The sequence below is a fragment of the Rhinoderma darwinii genome, chromosome 2 (assembly GCF_050947455.1).
Source record: "Rhinoderma darwinii isolate aRhiDar2 chromosome 2, aRhiDar2.hap1, whole genome shotgun sequence".
Taxonomy (NCBI): Eukaryota; Metazoa; Chordata; class Amphibia; order Anura; family Rhinodermatidae; genus Rhinoderma; species Rhinoderma darwinii.
This window is the reverse complement of record NC_134688.1, coordinates 216,734,360-216,744,254: the sequence shown is the minus strand read 5'-3', so window position 1 is coordinate 216,744,254 and position 9,895 is coordinate 216,734,360.

The window sequence follows — 9,895 nt, the reverse complement described above, 5'->3', positions numbered from 1 at the left end:
TCTAGGGAGTCAGAAGAGGGATAGCTAACTAGCAGGTCTTTCAGGGCGTTCGACAGACCCAACCTAAACTGGCACCTTAAGGCAAGGTCATTCCACCGAGAAGCTACGCACCACTTCCTAAAGTCAGAGCAATATTCCTCAACGGGTCTCTTACCCTGACGTAAGGTCACCAGCTGACTCTCGGCAAAGGCAGTCCTGTCAGTCTCGTCATAAATGAGTCCGAGAGCAGAAAAGAAAAGATCAACGGAGGAAAGTTCAGGGGCGTCAGGAGCCAAGGAGAAGGCCCATCCTTGGGGCCCTTCCTGGAGCCGGGACATAATTATACCCACCCGTTGGCTCTAAGAACCTGAGGAGTGGGGCTTTAAGCGAAAATAGAGCCTACAACTCTCCCGAAAGGAGAGAAAAGTCTTCCAGTCCCCTGAGAACCGGTCAGGCAACTTGAGGTGGGGTTCAAGAGGTGAGGGGCACTACCATGGTAGCATCAGGCTGGTTGACCCTCTGAGCCAGGGCCTGGACCTGTAGGGAGAGACCCTGCATTTGCTGAGCCAGGGTCTCAAGGGGGTCCATAGTAGTGTGAGGGACCAGGGTAGACTAGGTATATGGGCTTGTGATTATGTAATGATGTGGGTGGGGAAACAGACAAGTGAGCCCTAATCTACCCGCCACTCAGTCCCTGCCTACTTGCAACGACCCGCCCTAGGCGACGGGGTACAACTGGGCGACGGTCCCTACGCTCAATAAGTGCACGACAGACAAACAGACAAGGGTACACAGAAGCAAGGGAAAAGGGGCAGTTGCCCACGGCAACACCGTGAGCAACAAGAGTGGTGAACGAGCCGAGTCAAACCAGGAGTGTACGAGGTACCAAACGCAGAGCAGGAGAGTAGTGAACAAGCCGAGTCAAACCAGGAGTGTACGAGGTACCAAACGCAGAGCAGAAGAGTAGTCAGTAAGCCAGGGTCAATATGAAGCAGGGTCAAATAGTTCAAGAAGCTGCAGCAGGGCCAGGAAACCAAACGAAAAGAATCACAAGAAAGGAGGAACAGGAAAGGCAGGTATAAATAGACAGAGGGCGGGAGCTAGCTCCGTCTGGCTAGGCTGTGATAGGCTCTCCCACTCCTAAGCCTGCCATCCTGAGTGGTGGAAGATGGAGTCAGTCTCACAGACATAGAAGCAGGTGCAGACTGATTACCTATGGGCGTAGACACAGAAGCTGAGCCTGGCAGATCCTTAACAGTTTCCTTTAAAACCTAGGCCGAGGTTTAAGGGTTCGGTGGCCCCTCGTAGAAAGGGGGGTACAGTTGGGAAAACGCCTGTTTCTTAAGATCACCAGGACTACTGTTCTAGCTTCTGAGCGGTTCTGTTTTACTTTGAGCCTATCTCTTTTCTCTGTCTTTCTGCCAATTAGGTGTGGGGTTGTATTTATATCTGGCTTCCTCCACCTGGTCATGGCTTGTGATTTTCATAGTCTTTTAGTGTTCTGATCAAGCTCTGACACTCCCTGTATTTCTGACTTTTGGACTTCTTCAAAACTGACCTTGACTTGTCTCTCATTAACCCCATGTTTATTGATTATGATTTTCTGCTCCCGGCTGGTTCTGACCTCTGCTATACCTGATTTTCACTTGCTCTGTTTTGGACTTTCTGTTTACCCTCTGGCTGGCTGGTTATCCTGTTAAGGTTTGCCTGCATTCCACCTCTTATTTAACAATGAACTCTGCTAAGACAACCTGGGTTCTATGCAGCAAAGACCATCCCACCTTGCGGTCGGCTCTGGCGAAAACCTTAGAGTAGCCTTAGATCCTGTCGATCAGAGTTGTGATGGATTTGAGGTTGCAGTTTCATTTGCACGCTCACTCCCGGCAGTCTCCAGCAGCCTTTGGGAAATCGCTCAACTTGCATATCCATAACATAATCACAAGCCCATTTATATTATCCTTTTAAGATGGAACTTGCAATTCCATAACACAAAAAGTCTCAAAGTAAAAAAAAAACGTTCCCAGTTTTCAACATATGATGACATACTAACTGCATATCTTCATTTGCAAGTCTAACTGCGGATCATGATCATTATATACACCGGCCTATTATAGGAACAGAAGAGATCATCTCAGCTATCAGCACAGCCTCTAATATATATTTTTTAGAACTACCATCGCAGTATGTCAGCAGAATGAAAGATCATTGCAACTCAATTTGCCTCTACTAGTCTGTTATCGTTCTGTCCAAGTGTCAAACCATAACCAGCTTCCTTCCACAAACGCGCATTGTCCCCAAAAAGAAAAGCAGACTGAGGGGCTGTCGAGGAGAAAATAATAAAAAGCCCAAAGGGAAAGATGACAACAGTAAAATGGAATCGGGTAAACAATGAGACTTTTTAATCTCTCTAATCATGTTTTGGGTATCCATGAAAACAGCTTACTGTCTATAGGCCTCTCTCTATTTGTCTGTCTGCCCTGTAAAATAGATTTACATTTATTTTTATATCTGGACATGTTTATACGTAAGCTAGCGCTCCCCAGACATTTCGCTATTACATCGTTACATATCTGACAGAAGTTCAGACTTCTGCCAACGTACCTACTGCAACGTTTGCGATAGATGTCCCCCCATTTTTATTTTCTGTCTCCATCGTTAAGTCCGGCCAAAGACACCATCTTTTACATTGTGTCAAATTATATAAGGCGTTAGAAAAAACATCCAGAGTGATTTACAACGTATCAACACGTGAAAGATAGGTCATTAAAACTCTCTCCAAAAACAGGGACATTGTCATCAGAGCCGCCGATAAGGGTGTAGATATTTTCATCAAGAATAGACCGCATTTTGAGGGGAATTTATTAAGACTGGCGTTTCATATGCCTTTCTTAATATAAAGAAGGTTAGAGTAAGATGCGACACATTTATTAGGAGGCGAAAACCTCTTAATAAATGTGTGGCATCTTTCGGCTTTCCGTGTTCCACAATTGTAGCACAACGTAGATTACAGCAGTGTTTTTTATTTAGAAAAACGATCATTTTTGACGGAGTTATGACCTATATTAGCTTTATGCTGATGAGTTTCTTAATGACCAACTGGGCGTGTTTTACTTTTTTGGCCAAGTGGGCGTTGTACAGAGGAGTGTATGACGCTGACCAATCAGCGTCATACACGTCTCCCCATTCATTTACACAGCACATAGCAATATAGCTATATCGCTATGTGCAGCCACATAAACACACTATAACGTTACTGCAGTGTCCTGACAATGAATATACATTACCTCCAGCCAGGACGTCATGTGTATTCAGAATCCTGACACTTCGCTAACTCCTCTGTACAACGCCCACTTGGCGAAAAAGTAAAACACGCCCAGTTGTTCATTAAGAAACTCATTAGCATAAAGATAAAAATAGGTCATAACTCCGTCAAAAATGATAGTTTTTCTAAATAAAAAACACTGCTGTAATCTACATTACAGCGCCAATCACATCATGTACAATATAGGCCACTTATAATGTGGTGGCAGAGCCTCTTTATGTCCCCTAGGGGGATTTATACAAAAAATAAATAACAGTTAAAGTTTTTTTTTAATGTATAAAAATATATAAAAGTTTAAAAAAAAAACAACTTTTCCAATTTTTTTCCCCTAAATTAATTTTAAAATAAAATTCAATTAACATAACTGCTGTCACCACTTTCATAAAAATCAGAACCATTACAATAAAATGTTATGCAACTCACACGGTGAATGCTGTAGAAAAAAAAACCCTGAAAGGAATGCCCGAATTGCTGTTTTTTGGGCACCTTAGCTCCACAAAAAATAGAATAAGTGATCAAAAAGGCGCATGTACCCCAAAATGGTAACAATAGGAATGACAGCTTGCCCCACAAAAAATAAGCCCTCATACCGATAAATTGACCAAAAAATAAAAGAAAGTTATGTCTCTCAGAATGTAGCGACACAAAATGCTTTTTTTTTACGTTTTTTATTTATAAAAGTGGTAAAACATTAAAAAAACTATACAAATTTGTTATCGCCGTTATCGTATCAACCCGTAGAATAAAATGAACATGTAGTTTTTAACGTACGATGAACGCTGTAAAAAACAACAAAAAACTATGGTAGAATTTCTGTTTTTTGCCCACTTCACCCCACAAATAATTTTTTCCCCGTTTTCCAGTACATTATACGGTACATAAAAAGGTGTCATGGAAAATTACAACTCGTCCCGAAAAAAAACAAGCCGTCAGATTCGATCCAAATAATTTCGTTTTTAATCTAAATTGCCCCCATTGCCCTGAAAAGTCATGTATGACACGCTGAGGTATTCTAGGGCTGTATTCAACTCTTTTCAAGCTCTTTAAAGGGAGTTTTCCCACAAACACATGTATCCCCCTATTCACAGGATAGGGGATACATGTGTGATCGCTGGAGGTCCGATCGATGTGCCCCCCAGCAATGAGAACAGGGGACCGAAAGTCCTCTGAAGTGCTCCATAAGAATGGAACGCTGGGGCGCATGCTCGACCAGGGCTCCATTAATTTCTATGGAGCTGCAGGAGACAGCGGTCCCGGAAGTCCCATAGAAATGAATGGAGCGGTGGCGGAGCATGCGCACTAGCGCTCCATTCTCATGGAGCACTATAGGGGACTGTCGGTCTCCCATTCTCATCGCTGGGGTCCCGACAGTCGGACCCCCAGCGATCGCACATGTATTCCCTATAATGCGGCTAAGGGATACATATGTTTGTGGGAAAACCCCTTTAATGCCAAAACAGCAATAGTAATGTCAAAATGACAGCAACATATGGCTATGGGTAAACGGATGGTAGATGGTGATAACATTAAAAACAGGCTGCACTGTTGGATTTTGTATGCTATTTAAAATTAAAAAAAACAATCCAAAAATAATCCCATTTGGTGGCAATTAGATATATGCAAAATAATGAGTGATGTCACATCTGTGATGTCTGTATCAGCAGGCTGCGGCATGCTATCAGCACCAGGATTTAAATTAAAATCTATTATTTATTTTTTTTAAATTGTCACTTCAACACAGACTCATACCGTATAATTGCTTGACACAGAACAATACGACAATTTTTGGTGGTACTATTAGATATTTGCAAAACAATGAGTGACGTGACGTTTGCAATGTCTTTTTCAGAAGGCGGCGGCATACTATCAGCACCAGGATTAATATTATTGAAGATTTGTAAATGAGGTGATGAAGATTGGCGAATCACAAATTAATGTAAGAATTGTATAGCTGCAGCAGCACTCATTTAGAGCAATGGCTGTCTGTCTAACTAACACACTGACACTGACTGTCTCCCATCTCTCTCTAAAATCAATCTCTCTATCATATTATTGTTAATCTAACTATTCTCTTCTCAGTATGAAACACACTCACTGACACTAATCCACCATCTGCAGCAGCATTTCTTGGTTGGGCTGTTTATAGTGGCTCTGACTTATATGACTGTCACTTACTGAGTCATCAGTGACTCACAGCAATACCCATCGTAACCGGTTGTGCTACAGTGAGGGCTGCCTGCCTGTCTTCTTGTAAAATGCCTGCCATTTTAAATTATTCGTGCAGGACTAAACCAAAAAGTTTCAGACTCAGGAAAATCCGAAATTTTTGGGAAATTCATAAATTAAATTCACGTAGAATCGCTCCGCTCATCTCTAGTCACAACATATTTTCAGTAAACACAAGCATTCAGCATAATTGCATTGCATTGCATAATTGCATTGGTTTTCCCATGAAGGACATTTATGACATATCCACAGGATATGTCATAAATGTCAGATAGACGCGGGTCCCACCTCTAGGACACGCACCTATCCCCGGAACGGGGCGCCCTAAACCCTGTTCAGCCGCTCTGTGTTGCGGCTGAATGAGGTGAATTCCAACCATAAAAAAGGTTATATGGTCGTGAATTACGAAAACCGCGTAACTCGCTGAGCTGCACTGTTTCCGTAAGCTCCATAGAACTGAATAGTAGTTACGGAAACGGCGTAGCTCATATGCTACGCTGCTTCCGTAACTGCCATTCACTACTATGGGAGTTACGAAAACAGTGCAGCTCAGCGAGTTATGCTGTTTTCCTAACTGACGACCATATAACCTTTTTTATGGTCGGAATTCACCGACATCCTGCTGTAATGGCGGGGCCCAAAGTTTGCTTCGATCTCCGCCATTAACCCCTTAAATGCAGCCGTCAAAAGCGATCGCTGCATTTAGGGTGTTTTCAGCTCATAGACACCACAGCAATGAAAGCACCGGGGTGTCGGTGGCTGCAATGTCAACCGGAGGCCTAACACTGGCCTCCCGGTGTGCCTAGCATGGAAAACCTTTAACCCCCACCCAGAGTCAGGGCCCGAAAGGCTTCTGTAGCCGCCAGCGTAATCAGCGGTGGATGTCAGCTGTATGTTACAGCTGACATCCACCTTTAATGGCAGGAACCGGAGCTAGCACCAATCCCTGCCAATAACCCCTTACATGCAGCAATCGCATGTGATTGCTGCATCTTTGTGGTTATTAGAAGATCGGCAGCTGTGCCCTGCAATCGCACGACTGCTATTATGACACCAGGAGACCTAACAATGGCCTCCTGTCTGCCATTACGGAAGTTGATTAGGCCCCACCTGGAGGCGAAGCCTAATCGGCTAGCTGTCAGTGAATGACTGACAGATCTAATACATTGCACTACATAGGTAGTACAATGTATTAGAAAAAAAATCTGACAGTTGGACCTTCAAGTCCCCTAGTGGGACTAAAGAAAAGTGTAAGAAAAAGTGAAAAAATAAGTTTTAAAAAATATAATAAAAGTTTCATGTAATAAAATAAAACACAATCGCCCTTTTTCCCTTATCAAGTCCTTTATTATTGAAAAAAAAATAATAAACTATACATATTTGGTGTCGCCACGACCGTAACGGCCTAAACTAAAAAAATATTATGTTATTTATTCCACGCGGTGAACGGCATAAAAATACCCGTAAAAAACAATGCCAGAATTTCAGTTTTTCGATCACTTTGCCCTACAAAAATTGAAATAAAAAGTAATCAAAAAGTGGCATGCATCCAAAAATGGTACATATAAAAACTATAGCTCGTCTCGCAAAAAACAAGTTCTCATACAGCTCCGTCAACGAAAAAATTAAAAAGTTATGGTTCTCACCACATGGAGACAGAAAAAATACATTTTTTTTACAAAATTTACTTCCAATAATTTCTGCAAAAAATGCTCACTATACCCCTACATAATTTCCTCAAGGGGTGTAGTTTCCAAAATGGGGTCACTTGTCGGGGGTTTCCACTGTTTTGTTCCCTCAGGGGCTTTGCAAATGCGACATGACCTCCGCAAACCATTCCTGCTAAATTTGAGCTCCAAAAGCCAAATGGCGCTCTTTCCCTCCTGAGCCCTGCTGTGTGTCCAAACAGCCGTTTATTACCACATATAGGGTACTGTTTTACTCAGGAGAAATTGCTTTACAAATGTTGCAGTGCTTTTTCACCTTTAGTCCTTGTGGAAATGAGAAAAAATAAGTTCTAAACCTACATTTTCTTTGAAAGAACGTAGATTCTAATTTTCACAACCTACTTCCAATAATTTCTGCAATAAACCTGTAGCGTCAAAATGCTCACTATACCCCTACATAATTTCCTTAAGGGATGTAGTTTCCAAAATGGGATCACTTTTGGGGGATCTCCACTGTTTTGGCACCGCAAGAGCCCTTCAAACCACACATGGTGCCTAAAATATATTCTAATAAAAAGATGGCCCCAAAATCCTCTAGGTGCTCCTTTGCTTCTGAGGCCAGTGCTTCAGTCCAGTAGCACACTAGAGCCACATGTGGGATATTTCCTAAAACTGCAGAACCTTGGCAATAAATATTGAGTTGCGTTTCTCTGGTAAAACTTTGTGTTACAGAAAAAATGGATTAAAAATGAATTTCTGCAACAACAAAAAAATTAATTTGTAAATTTCACCTCTACTTTGCTTTAATTCCTGTGAAATGTCTAAAGGGTTAAGAAACTTTCTAAATGCTGTTTTGAATACTTTGAGGGGTGAAGTTTTTAAAATGGGGTGACTTTTTGGGGTTTCTAATATATAAGGCCCTAAAAGCAACTTCACAACTGAACTGACCCCTGCAAAAATAGCCTTTTGAATGTGAGAAATTGCTGCTAAAGTTTCTTTGCCTTGTAACGTCCTAGAAAAATAAAAGGATGTTCAAAAAACTATGCCAATCTAAAGTAGACATATGGGGGATGTTAATTAGCAACTATTTTGTGTGGTATAATTGCCTGTCTTACAAGCAGATACATTTAAATTTAGAAAAATGCAAATTTTTGCTATATTTCGCAACATTTTGGTGTTTTTCCACAATTAAATACTGACTGTATCTAGCAAATGTTGCCAGTTACATAAAGTCCAATGTGTCACGAGAAAACAATCTCAGAATCGCTTGGATAGAGTAAAGAATTCCGAAGTTATTACCACATAAAGTTAAACATGTCAGATTTTAAAAAATTAGGCTCTGTCAGGAAGGTCAAAAGTGGCCAAAGAGGGAAGGGGTTAATACTCAGTATACCAAATCATTATTGGATGTCAGCAAAAAACTGACGGGCAATATTCGGCCATGCCTTTGGCCCTTAGCTGCCATGGAAACCATTTGCGACCCGTGAGCCCGGGCCGCTGTTGGGTGACAGAGAAAGCCCCCTCCCTCTGTCAAACCACTTAAATTCTGCGGTCGCTTTTGACCACTGCATTTAATGGGTTAAATGTCTGGCATCAGTTATCTACAGTCCCGGAATTTGAGGCAGGAGCGGACTGTGTAATTGAGCCATATACCTGCTACTGATCGCTCTAGTGAATTCACAGCTCCCAGGCGATCAGCATGTCGTACGGACGTCAAGGTGCAAGAATGAGCACCTGATCTTGATGTATATTTTTGTCACAGGTCATCAAGAGGTGAAAGACTCCACACAACTAATCATTAAAGGGAACCTGTCACCAGCATTTCACCTATTAAACCGACTATACCTGGTGGTAGTGGGTGAAAAATCATTTCTATATAACCTATAATTGTCTTCTTAGTTGGCTCTGTAGCTTTAGTATTCAGCTTTTTAGTGTTCCACACCGTATGCAAATGAGCAGAAAAGAGTCAGATCTTCATTTGAAAAGAGTCAAATCTTCGTTTGGATAGAGTCATAACTTCATTCCTCAAGTCTTTCCAAGTTTACTTCGCCTCCTTACTTTTGATTGACAGCTCCTCGCCTTCCCCCAGCACACAAAATCCTGCGCTTGTGCATTGATGTCCTCTTTTGGTGTGTGCGCACAAAGGGACACCGCATAATTACGATAAAAGGCGCAAAACGTTTGCAGACCGATATTTACAGTCGGAAGAGGAGTTTAGGAGCGGGGATAACGGCAATGAACTTTTTATAGCAGTGGCCAGTGAGGGATAAGTAAAGTTCAATAGGTGAAATGCTGGTGACAGGTTCCCTTTAAGCTACAGGAACTTAACTCGCCTTTCACGTTTTCCAATATTCTATTTCTTACTGACGACATTTCTGCCCTCTATTCCAACATATTAAGGGGCTAGAGACAATTGAACATTTACTAACTTTGGCTATAATCATGTCATCTCTTCAAAGAGCATTCCTCCTAGGAGGAACATCTTTCATTTTAAACCATACCATCTTTGCTTTAAACTGCACACACTATAGTCATATTAAAGGTTACACACTGGGGTCGCATTTCGCACCTTCGTATGGTAATCTACAGTTTATATGGGCCTTTATAAATTACAACATATCCTCAGTGAACAGAAGCTTTTAGCTGATATTGCAATGTACCGACACTATCTTGATGACCTCATCTTTCATTAGAAAAGCAG